The 12,122-nt window shown below is 54.8% G+C and overlaps 1 protein-coding gene across 3 annotated transcripts in view; it reads left to right on the top strand.

Annotated features, from left to right (window-relative positions):
- Positions 1 to 12,122, top strand: part of DLK2 (delta like non-canonical Notch ligand 2) — a 217,385-nt gene that overhangs the window by 100,271 nt on the left and 104,992 nt on the right. The window contains exon 1 of one of the 3 annotated variants that reach the window (XM_078647436.1): positions 6,592 to 6,893. The exons of the other annotated variants lie outside the window; for them this stretch is intronic. The gene's annotated coding sequence lies outside the window, so the exon portion shown is untranslated. Of the gene's footprint in view, positions 1 to 6,591; positions 6,894 to 12,122 lie in introns of those variants that run through there. 3 annotated transcript variants of the gene reach the window in all.

Raw genomic sequence — 12,122 nt, 5'->3', positions numbered from 1 at the left:
GTGTGTGAAGGGTCTCTGGAGATGTGATGGTTCCAGTCCTCGGGGTTCAGTAGGCCTCAGAGAGGGGTTCCTGGAGGTGAGAGTCCCCTCCTCTCATCTGGAAGTGTGTAAAGGGTCTCTGGAGATGTGATGGTTCCAGTCCTCGGGGTTCAGTAGGCCTCAGAGAGGGATTCCTGGAGGTGAGAGTCCCCTCCTCTCATCTGGAAGTGTGTGAAGGGTCTCTGGAGATGTGATGGTTCCAGTCCTCGGGGTTCACTAGGCCTCAGAGATGGATTCCTGGAGGTGAGAGTCCCCTCCTCTCATCTGGAAGTGTGTGAAGGGTCTCTGGAGATGTGATGGTTCCACTCCCCGGGGTTCAGTAGGCCTCAGAGAGGGATTCCTGGAGGTGAGAGTCCCCTCCTCTCATCTGGAAGTGTGTGAAGGGATTCTGGAGATGTGATGGTTCCAGTCCTCGGGGTTCAGTAGGCCTCAGAGAGGGATTCCTGGAGGTGAGAGTCCCCTCCTCTCTTCTGGAAGTGTGTGAAGGGTCTCTGGAGATGTGATGGTTCCAGTCCTCGGGGTTCAGTAGGCCTCAGAGAGGGGTTCCTGGAGGTGAGAGTCCCCTCCTATCATCTGGAAGTGTGTGAAGGGTCTCTGGAGATGTGATGGTTCCAGTCCTCGGGGTTCAGTAGACCTCAGAGAGGGGTTCCTGGAGGTGAAAGAGTCCCCTCCTATCGTCTGGAAGTGTGTGAAGGGTCTCTGGAGATGTGATGGTTCCAGTCCTCGGGGTTCAGTAGACCTCAGAGAGGGGTTCCTGCAGGTCAAAGAGTCCCCTCCTATCATCTGGAAGTGTGTGAAGGGTCTCTGGAGATGTGATGGTTGCAGTCCTCGGGGTTCAGTAGGCCTCAGAGAGGGGTTCCTGGAGGTGAAAGAGTCCCCTCCTATCATCTGGAAGTGTGTGAAGGGTCTCTGGAGATGTGATGGTTCCAGTCCTCGGGGTTCAGTAGACCTCAGAGAGGGGTTCCTGGAGGTGAAAGAGTCCCCTCCTATCGTCTGGAAGTGTGTGAAGGGTCTCTGGAGATGTGATGGTTCCAGTCCTCGGGGTTCAGTAGGCCTCAGAGAGAGGTTCCTAGAGGTCAAAGAGTCCCCTCCTATCGTCTGGAAGTGTGTGAAGGGTCTCTGGAGATGTGATGGTTCCAGTCCTCGGGGTTCAGTAGGCCTCAGAGAGGGGTTCCTGGAGGTGAGAGTCCCCTCCTATCATCTGGAAGTGTGTGAAGGGTCTCTGGAGATGTGATGGTTCCAGTCCTCGGGGTTCAGTAGTCCTCAGAGAGGGGTTCCTGGAGATGAGAGTCCCCTACTCTCATCTGGAAGTGTGTGAAGGGTCTCTGGAGATGTGATGGTTCCAGTCTTCGGGGTTCAGTAGGCCACAGAGAGGGGTTCCTGAAGGTGAGAGTCCCCTCTCCTTATCTGGAAGTGTGTGAAGGGTCTCTGGAGATGTGATGGTTCCAGTCCTCGGGGTTCAGTAGGCCTCAGAGAGGGGTTCCTGGAGGTGAAAGAGTCCCCTCCTATCATCTGGAAGTGTGTGAAGGGTCTCTGGAGATGTGATGGTTCCAGTCCTCGGGGTTCAGTAGGCCTCAAAGATGGGTTCCTGGAGGTGAACGAGTCCCCTCCTATCATCTGGAAGTGTGTTAAGGGTCTCTGGATATGTGATGGTTCCAGTCCTCGGGGTTCAGTAGGCCTCAGAGAGGGGTTCCTGGAGGTGAGAGTCCCCTCCTCTCATCTGGAAGTGTGTGAAGGGTCTCTGGAGATGTGATGGTTCCAGTCCTCGGGGTTCAGTAGGCATCAGAGAGGGATTCCTGGAGGTGAGAGTCCCCTCCTCTCATCTGGAAGTGTGTGATGGGTCTCTGGAGATGTGATGGTTCCAGTCCTTGGGGTTCAGTAGGCATCAGAGAGGGGTTCCTGAAGGTGAGAGTCCCCTCCTATCATCTGGAAGTGTGTGAAGGGTCTCTGGAGATGTGATGATTCCAGTCCTCGGGGTTCAGTAGGCCTCAGAGAGGGATTCCTGGAGGTGAGAGTCCCCTCCTCTCATCTGGAAGTGTGTGAAGGGTCTCTGGAGATGTGATGGTTCCAGTCCTCGGGGTTCAGTGGGCCTCAGAGAGGGAGTCCTGGAGGTGAGAGTCCCCTCCTCTCATCTGGAAGTGTGTGAAGGGTCCCTGGAGATGTGATGGTTCCAGTCCTCGGGGTTCAGTAGGCCTCAGAGAGGGGTTCCTAGAGGTCAAAGAGTCCCCTCCTCTCATCTGGAAGTGTGTGAAGGGTCTCTGGAGATGTGATGGTTCCAGTCCTCGGGGTTCAGTAGGCCTCAGAGAGGGGTTCCTGAAGGTGAGAGTCCCCTCCTCTCATCTGGAAGTGTGTGAAGGGTCCCTGGAGATGTGATGGTTCCAGTCTTCGGGGTTCACTAGGCCTCAGAGAGGGATTCCTGGAGGTGAGAGTCCCCTCCTCTCATCTGGAAGTGTGTGAAGGGTCTCTGGAGATGTGATGGTTCCAGTCCTCGGGGTTCAGTAGGCCTCAGAGAGGGATTCCTGGAGGTGAGAGAGTCCCCTCCTCTCATCTGGAAGTGTGCGTAGGCATCAGAGAGGGGTTCCTGAAGGTGAGAGTCCCCTCCTATCATCTGGAACTGTGTGAAGGGTCTCTGGAGATGTGATGGTTCCAGTCTTCGGGGTTCAGTAGGCCACAGAGAGGGGTTCCTGAAGGTGAGAGTCCCCTCCCCTTATCTGGAAGTGTGTGAAGGGTCTCTGGAGATGTGATGGTTCCAGTCCTCGGGGTTCAGTAGGCATCAGAGAGGGGTTCCTGAAGGTGAGAGTCCCCTCCTCTCATCTGGAAGTGTGTGAAGGGTCTCTGGAGATGTGATGGTTCCAGTCCTTGGGGTTCAGTAGGCATCAGAGAGGGGTTCCTGAAGGTGAGAGTCCCCTCCTCTCATCTGGAAGTGTGTGAAGGGTCTCTGGAGATGTGATGGTTCCAGTCCTCGGGGTTCAGTAGGCCTCAGAGAGGGATTCCTGGAGGTGAGAGTCCCCTCCTCTCATCTGGAAGTGTGTGAAGGGTCCCTGGAGATGTGATGGTTCCAGTCCTCGGGGTTCAGTAGGCCTCAGAGAGGGATTCCTGGAGGTGAGAGTCCCCTCCTCTCATCTGGAAGTGTGTGAAGGGTCCCTGGAGATGTGATGGTTCCAGTCCTCGGGGTTCAGTAGGCCTCAGAGAGGGATTCCTGGAGGTGAGAGTCCCCTCCTCTCATCTGGAAGTGTGTGAAGGGTCTCTGGAGATGTGATGGTTCCAGTCCTCGGGGTCAAGTAGGCATCAGAGAGGGGTTCCTGAAGGTGAGAGTCCCCTCCTCTCATCTGGAAGTGTGTGAAGGGTCTCTGGAGATGTGATGGTTCCAGTCCTCGGGGTTCAGTAGGCCTCAGAGAGGGATTCCTGGAGGTGAGAGTCCCCTCCTCTCATCTGGAAGTGTGTGAAGGGTCCCTGGAGATGTGATGGTTCCAGTCCTCGGGGTTCAGTAGGCCTCAGAGAGGGATTCCTGGAGGTGAGAGTCCCCTCCTCTCATCTGGAAGTGTGTGAAGGGTCCCTGGAGATGTGATGGTTCCAGTCCTCGGGGTTCAGTAGGCCTCAGAGAGGGATTCCTGGAGGTGAGAGTCCCTTCCTCTCATCTGGAAGTGTGTGAAGGGTCTCTGGAGATGTGATGGTTCCAGTCCTCGGGGTTCACTAGGCCTCAGAGAGGGATTCCTGGAGGTGAGAGTCTCCTCCTCTCATCTGGAAGTGTGTGAAGGGTCTCTGGAGATGTGATGGTTCCAGTCCTCGGGGTTCAGTAGGCCTCAGAGAGGGATTCCTGGAGGTGACAGTCCCCTCCTCTCATCTGGAAGTGTGTGAAGGGTCCCTGGAGATGTGATGGTTCCAGTCCTCGGGGTCCAGTAGGCCTCAGAGAGGGATTCCTGGAGGTGAGAGTCCCCTCCTCTCATCTGGAAGTGTGTGAAGGGTTTCTGAAGATGTGATGGTTGCAGTCCTCGGGGTTCAGTAGGCCTCAGAGAGGGGTTCCTGGAGGTGAAAGAGTCCCCTCCTCTCATCTGGAAGTGTGTGAAGGGTCTCTGGAGATGTGATGGTTCCAGTCCTCGGGGTTCAGTAGGCCTCAGAGAGGGGTTCCTGAAGGTGAGAGTCCCCTCCTCTCATCTGGAAGTGTGTGAAGGGTCCCTGGAGATGTGATGGTTCCAGTCTTCGGGGTTCACTAGGCCTCAGAGAGGGATTCCTGGAGGTGAGAGTCCCCTCCTCTCATCTGGAAGTGTGTGAAGGGTCTCTGGAGATGTGATGGTTCCAGTCCTCGGGGTTCAGTAGGCCTCAGAGAGGGATTCCTGGAGGTGAGAGAGTCCCCTCCTCTCATCTGGAAGTGTGCGTAGGCATCAGAGAGGGGTTCCTGAAGGTGAGAGTCCCCTCCTATCATCTGGAACTGTGTGAAGGGTCTCTGGAGATGTGATGGTTCCAGTCTTCGGGGTTCAGTAGGCCACAGAGAGGGGTTCCTGAAGGTGAGAGTCCCCTCCCCTTATCTGGAAGTGTGTGAAGGGTCTCTGGAGATGTGATGGTTCCAGTCCTCGGGGTTCAGTAGGCATCAGAGAGGGGTTCCTGAAGGTGAGAGTCCCCTCCTCTCATCTGGAAGTGTGTGAAGGGTCTCTGGAGATGTGATGGTTCCAGTCCTTGGGGTTCAGTAGGCATCAGAGAGGGGTTCCTGAAGGTGAGAGTCCCCTCCTCTCATCTGGAAGTGTGTGAAGGGTCTCTGGAGATGTGATGGTTCCAGTCCTCGGGGTTCAGTAGGCCTCAGAGAGGGATTCCTGGAGGTGAGAGTCCCCTCCTCTCATCTGGAAGTGTGTGAAGGGTCCCTGGAGATGTGATGGTTCCAGTCCTCGGGGTTCTGTAGGCCTCAGAGAGGGATTCCTGGAGGTGAGAGTCCCCTCCTCTCATCTGGAAGTGTGTGAAGGGTCCCTGGAGATGTGATGGTTCCAGTCCTCGGGGTTCAGTAGGCCTCAGAGAGGGATTCCTGGAGGTGAGAGTCCCCTCCTCTCATCTGGAAGTGTGTGAAGGGTCTCTGGAGATGTGATGGTTCCAGTCCTCGGGGTCAAGTAGGCATCAGAGAGGGGTTCCTGAAGGTGAGAGTCCCCTCCTCTCATCTGGAAGTGTGTGAAGGGTCTCTGGAGATGTGATGGTTCCAGTCCTCGGGGTTCAGTAGGCCTCAGAGAGGGATTCCTGGAGGTGAGAGTCCCCTCCTCTCATCTGGAAGTGTGTGAAGGGTCCCTGGAGATGTGATGGTTCCAGTCCTCGGGGTTCAGTAGGCCTCAGAGAGGGATTCCTGGAGGTGAGAGTCCCCTCCTCTCATCTGGAAGTGTGTGAAGGGTCCCTGGAGATGTGATGGTTCCAGTCCTCGGGGTTCAGTAGGCCTCAGAGAGGGATTCCTGGAGGTGAGAGTCCCTTCCTCTCATCTGGAAGTGTGTGAAGGGTCTCTGGAGATGTGATGGTTCCAGTCCTCGGGGTTCACTAGGCCTCAGAGAGGGATTCCTGGAGGTGAGAGTCCCCTCCTCTCATCTGGAAGTGTGTGAAGGGTCTCTGGAGATGTGATGGTTCCAGTCCTCGGGGTTCAGTAGGCCTCAGAGAGGGATTCCTGGAGGTGACAGTCCCCTCCTCTCATCTGGAAGTGTGTGAAGGGTCCCTGGAGATGTGATGGTTCCAGTCCTCGGGGTCCAGTAGGCCTCAGAGAGGGATTCCTGGAGGTGAGAGTCCCCTCCTCTCATCTGGAAGTGTGTGAAGGGTTTCTGAAGATGTGATGGTTGCAGTCCTCGGGGTTCAGTAGGCCTCAGAGAGGGGTTCCTGGAGGTGAAAGAGTCCCCTCCTCTCATCTGGAAGTGTGTGAAGGGTCTCTGGAGATGTGATGGTTCCAGTCCTCGGGGTTCAGTAGGCCTCAGAGAGGGATTCCTGGAGGTGAGAGTCCCCTCCTCTCATCTGGAAGTGTGTGAAGGGTCTCTGGAGATGTGATGGTTCCAGTCCTCGGGGTTCAGTAGGCCTCAGAGAGGGATTCCTGGAGGTGAGAGTCCCCTCCTCTCATCTGGAAGTGTGTGAAGGGTCTCTGGAGATGTGATGGTTCCAGTCCTCGGGGTTGAGTAGGCCTCAGACAGTGCCCCCTACCGTCCCCTCGAGGTGCAAGCCTCGGGTACAGAAGCTCCTGTGTGGTTTTCTTGACACGTGCATGACCCTTCTCCCTCGAGGTCATTGATACTCCCCGCGCCGCGGCACAGCAGGCCTCCGTCATGGCCGCCCGTGGGGACAGGCAGAGGCAGGGCCCGTACGATGCTCTGCGAGCGTGCCTGGCCTGCTGCCTGCCTCGTGTCCCTCCTTCCTCCCTCCCCGTGCGTGCACTTTGGTTTCAGGCTATGTTTTTTCTTCCCTGGCTCCCTTTCCTGGGCTGCGAGTGCCGTGGGAGGAAGGCGGAATACTTTCGACATGTGTGTCCATGCCGCGGCGAGGCCTCGGATGTGTAGCCACACGCCAGGTGCTTGGCAGGGCTCCTGAGCGCCGAGCCCAGCCCGCACCACAGCGGCAGCGCTCTCCCCTCCGACACCCTCCACGGGCGCCCTCCACCCGGGCTCAGCACCGCAGCCTCGCCGCACGGCTTCCAGGCGCCGAGCCGCACCGCTTCAAGGCGCCTCGTGGGCTCTGGCTCCCCCGCTTCCCTCCTTTTGACTTCTCCTGCCCCAGAGGACCAGGTGGATGAGACGGGATGGCGTCTACCTGCTTCCCTGCCTTCCTCGACTCCTTGTGTGGGTAGCCGGGAAGCGGAGGAGCCCCCGGGGGCAGAAGAAGCCGTGTCGCCCCTGCAGCCGCAAGTGGTGAGTAGATCTGGGTGGAGGGTACTCTGGAGGTTTGGGGGCACTGCGGAGCGGTAATAGGTAGACGAAGAAAGATTTGCCCATCACTTGCTTGACAAGAGACCCAGGTAGAAGTGCTTTCAAAGAGCTGGCAAAAAAAATGTCCTCGGAATGTATTCTGCGGAGCACTGGTATTTCCTGCCTCTACACTCGCACCCTTCATTATGCACTCCAAAATGCCCCATCCTCGATCAGCTGCACGGTGCCCCCCTGGTGATGCCCACTGGTTCTCTTGTAATGGGTGGTAGGCATGTACGTGGGGGCCCCGTGGGACGGCCCTATCCGAGGCGGACCCCATTTCTTGCCCTATTTGGATGTGGCGCAGCGGGAATGGACTTGCCAACTCCCGCTGCCAAGCGCAGCGCTCTGATCTCAAGAAAGGTGCCCTCAGGGCATGCCTTTTCCTTTCCTCTATGCTGTGCTTGGCACATGGCCGCTCGGAGTGTTTGCGTTGTGGTTGCATGTGGTGAGGGTGGGGTGCAGAAAGGGCCTCTGACAGGAAACCGGGAAGCCCTGGCAGTGCCTGGCATTGAGTGACAGCTGCCCTGGCCTGAGGCTGACCGTTGGGTTGAATGGTGCTAGAGGTTCCCCCTGGGGTCTTGCAGGATTCGGTGTGCGTAAAATGGACGATTTCAAGTCCCCGTGGGAGCTGAGTCTCGGGAACACAGGACTCACCTGTCAAGTTCAAGTTTAAAAAAAAAATGTTTTTTATAGCGCGAACTCGACCTGAATGTATTGGAGCGCTTTACATGAGCACCAGTTACAACGCAAAATGGCGCATTCATTTTTTAGAGACAAGGACATTAAGTGATGTGCCCAGAATCACATGATGTTTAGCCGACGCCGAGACTCCAACATGGTTCCTCAGTTTCAAAGTCAGCAGCTCTGGTCGTAACGCACCTCTGCCAAAGATGTTGGTGATGGCTGGTTGTTGGGTCCTGTTAGGATGTTGGATGAGGTGTAAATGCACAGGGTTTTTGATGAGGTGTAAATGACCAGGGTGGTGGGTGAAGTGCAAATATGCTGGATGTTGGATGAGGTGTAAATGATCAGGGTGGTGTGTGAAGTGCAGATGTGCAGGGTGTTGGATGGATGCATGAATGATGTATGGATGGATGCAAGGTGGTTCGGGTTCGCTCGCTCGCTGCGCTCGCTGCGGTGCAATATACAAATTAGTTTACGGCGCACCACTTTCAAATGTCACCAGCCGCCCCTGTGTTGGATGAGGTGTAAATGCACAGGGTTTTGGATGAGGTGTAAACGATCAGGGTGGTGTGTGAAGTGCAGATGTGCAGGGTGTTGGATGAGGTGTAAATGCACAGGGTTTTGGATGAGGTGTAAATGATCAGGGTGGTGGGTGAAGTGCAAATATGCTGAATGTTGGATGAAGTGCATATGCACAGGGTGTTGGATGAGGTTAAATGCTCAGGGTGTTGGATGTAGTTCTGACAGTCAGGGTGTTGGATGAGGTGTAAATGCTCACGGTTTGACGTGCAGATGATCAGACTGTTGTATGAACTGCTGATGCTCAGGGTGTTGGATGAGGTAATAATGCTCATGATGTTGGGAGAAGTACAGATTCTTGGAATGTTGTATGAAGTGCAGATGCTCAGGGAGTTGGGTGAGATGTAAATGCACAGGGAGTTGGATGGGGTATAAATGCACAGGGTGTTGGATGAGGTGTAAATGATCAGGGTGTTGGTTAATGTGCAGATGATTAGGGTGTTGGATGAAGTACAGATGTCAGGGTGAGGTCCAAATGCACACAGTGTTGAATGAATTGTAAAACGTACATAGTATAGGATGAACTGTAAATGTTCAAATGGAGCTTAACATACAACGTTCAAATTACGTATAAATGTAGAGGGTGTTGGCTGAAGTGGCGATGCTCAGGGAGTTGTACAATATCTAAATGTCCGGGCTGTTGGATGAGGTGTAAATGCACAGGGTGTTGGGAGAAGTGCAGATACCCAGGGTGTTGGATGAAGTGCAGATGCCCAGGGTCTTGGATGGAATGTAAATGCACAGGTTTTTTGGCTGAGGTGTAAATACACAGGCTGTTGGATGATGTGTAAATGATCAGGGAAGTGGGCGAAGTGCAGATGTAAATGTAAATTGATACTTGTATAGCGCACTACTCACCCGCAAGGGTCTCAAGGCGCTTGTACGAATACCGCTGTGGAACCCATCCTGGCTTTTCCTGTGAGATGTCCACTCCTGGGCACCCCCAAGGTGGAGGCCAGGCATCCTTAGCGTTGTGGGGGCCGTTGTGGAGATTAAGCAAGCTATTGCCCAGAGTTGCAGAGTGGGACTCCATGATTGGAATAGGCACCGAGGCGAGAATTATCAGGTCCGTGGAATTTTTGAGCCCAAGACCCGCCGAGGCGGGGAATTGAACCCTGGTCCCGGGCTAGACCTCTGCATCAGGGTCTGCCGCTCTAACCATTGAGCCACACTTCTCCACTCTGCCGCTCTAACCATTGAGCCACACTTCTCCACAGTCGGGCAGGGTGTTGGATGGAATGTAAATGCACAGGGTGTTAGACGAGGTGTAAATACATAGGGTGTTGGATGAGCTGTAAACGCGCAGATATTTAGATGAAATAAAGGTGCTCAAGGTTTTGATGAAGTGCAGATGCTCATAGTGCTGGTTATAGTGCAGATACTCAAGGTGTTGGATCAAGTGCAGACGCTCCGGGTGTTGGATGAGGTGCAGATGCTCAAGGTGTTGGATGAAGCACAGATACTCAGGGTGTTTGATGAGGTGTAAATGCTCTGGGTGTTTGGAGAAGTACAGGTTCTTGGAATGTTGGATGAAGTGCAGATGCTCAGGGAGTTGGATGAGATGTAAATGCACAGGGAGTTGGATGGGGCATAAATACACAGGGTGTTGGGTGACGTGGAAATGATCAGGGTGTTGATGGAAGAGCAGATGTTAGGGTGTTGGATGAGGTGTAAATGCTCTGGGATTTGGATGAGGTGTAAATGATCAGGGTGATGGATGAAGTGCAAATGCTAAGGTTGTTGGATGAGGAGTAAACGCTCAGTGATTTGGATGAAGTGCAGATGATCAGGGTTTTGGATGGAGTGCAGATGCTCAGGGTGTTGGATGAGCTGCAGATGTAAATGATCAGCAGGGTAGATGAAGTGCAGATGCGCAGGGTGTTGGATAAGGTGTAGTTGCACAGGGTTTTGGACGAAGTGTAAGTGATCAGGGTGGTGGATGAAGTGTAGACGCACAGGGTGGAGGATGAAGTGCAGATGCACAGGGTGTTGGAGGAGGTGTACATTTACTGGGTGTCAATGAAGTTCAAATGCTCATTGTTGGATGAGGTAAAAACACTCACTGATTTGGATGAGGAGCAGATGCTCACGGTATTGGGTGAAGTGCAGATGCTCAGGGTGTTGAGTGAAGTACAGATGCTCAGGTGTTGGATGAGTTGTAAATGCTCAGGGTCTTGAATAAAGGAAGATGCTCAGTATGTTGGATGAGGTGTACATTCACAGGAAGTTGGATGAAGTGAAGATGCTCAGGGTATTGGTTGAAGTACAGATGCTCAGGGTGTTTGACGAGATGCAAATGCACAAGGTGTTGATGCAGTACAAATGCTCAGGTTGTTGGATGAGGTTGAAATGCTAAGTGATTTGGATGAAGTACAGATGCTCAGGATTTTAAATGAAGTACAGATTCTCAGAATGTTGGATAAAGTGCTGATGCTCAGGGAGTTGGATTAGGTGTAAATGCACGTGTTTTTGGACGGGGTGTAAATGCACACGGTGTTGGATGAGGTGTAAAGTATCAGGGTGTTGGGTGAAGTTCAGATGCTCAGGATTTGGATGAGGTATAATGGCAAAGGGTGCTGGATGAAGTACCTATGCTCAGAGTGTTGGATGAGGTGCATATGCAAAGGGTGTTGGATGGGGTGCGAATGGACTAGGTGCTGGATGAAGCACACATGATCAGGGTGTTGGATGAGGTGCAAATGCACAGGGTAGTGGACAAGGTGTGAATAATCAGGGTGTTAGGCGAAGTGCAGATGCTCAGTGTTGGATGAGGTGTAAATGCACAGGGTGTTGGAAGAGGTGTAAATGATCAGGGTGGTGGGTGTAGTGCACATGCAGGGCTCGCTCCCTCCCCGCAGGACAGGGCCCGGGCCACCGTCAGCACCATTGCCCGGCCCAGCCGCCATCTTGGACACGGCACCACGCGGCCGTGCGGCCTCAGCCCGACCCCAACCCTGGGCCTGGCCAGGCCCCGACATCCCGGCACCACCCTCCACCCAGGAGGTGAACGGCCCACTTGGCGGGTCAATGGGAGTACGAAGTGTCGATGGCTCTCCCCCGCCAGGTGCCGAGCACCCCCAGCCTCCTCGGGCGCTGGCTCCACCCCCCTGCTGGGTGTCTGGACTCCCTCATCCCAGACCTCCCGACCTCCAAGAGCGAGGGTCCGGACATCAAAGGGCGCCAGACCTATAACTGAGGCGGCCCCAGGACAAGAAGGCAGTTGTATCCTGGAGTCGAGAGACACCGCGACGAACTCATCCTTGACGGACTGTTGGCGCTGCCACAGCCCTGCCTTGTGAACTATTGTCCTGCCTGCTGGCGCTGCCGCGGCCCTCTGCAACCTGCGTTCTCGTGGGACCTGCTGGCGCTGCCGCGGCCCGTTGTAACCTTCATCCTCGTGGGACCTGCTGGCGCTGCCGCGGCCCGTTGTAACCTGCCTTCTCGTGGGACCTGCTGGCGCTGCCGCGGCCCGTTGAAACCTTCATCCTCGTTGGGACCTGCTGGCGCTGCCGCGGCCCGTGCCACCTACTACCTCTTCGGGACCTGCTGGCGCTGCCACAGTCTGACCCATCCGAACACCGAGCTCGAGGATTGTGAGCTATCACGGTTACACACCCGTACCCGTGGGTACCAAGACTGTCCCGCTACCCCCTTCCCTTACTAGAGACTAGAATTGAGAGGATCATCGTGTCCTGATCGCCCTGTATCGTACCACTCTACTACCCGAAGTGCCTATAAAAGGTGTTACCATAAGCTTTGTGTGGTGTCCATCTGTGGGGGGGGAAGTTACCTGTCTGTGCGATCACTCTGCTCGGCCGACCCTCCAGGTCCCCGTCTAACATTGGTGGCTAGCGGCGCGATCCGAACCAACGCGTACCGTACAGACAGTAACTCGCCCTACGACTA

This window comes from Lissotriton helveticus, chromosome 6 (genome assembly GCF_964261635.1).
Source record: "Lissotriton helveticus chromosome 6, aLisHel1.1, whole genome shotgun sequence".
Classification (NCBI taxonomy): Eukaryota; Metazoa; Chordata; class Amphibia; order Caudata; family Salamandridae; genus Lissotriton; species Lissotriton helveticus.
This window is presented reverse-complemented; position numbering and strand designations above follow the sequence as displayed.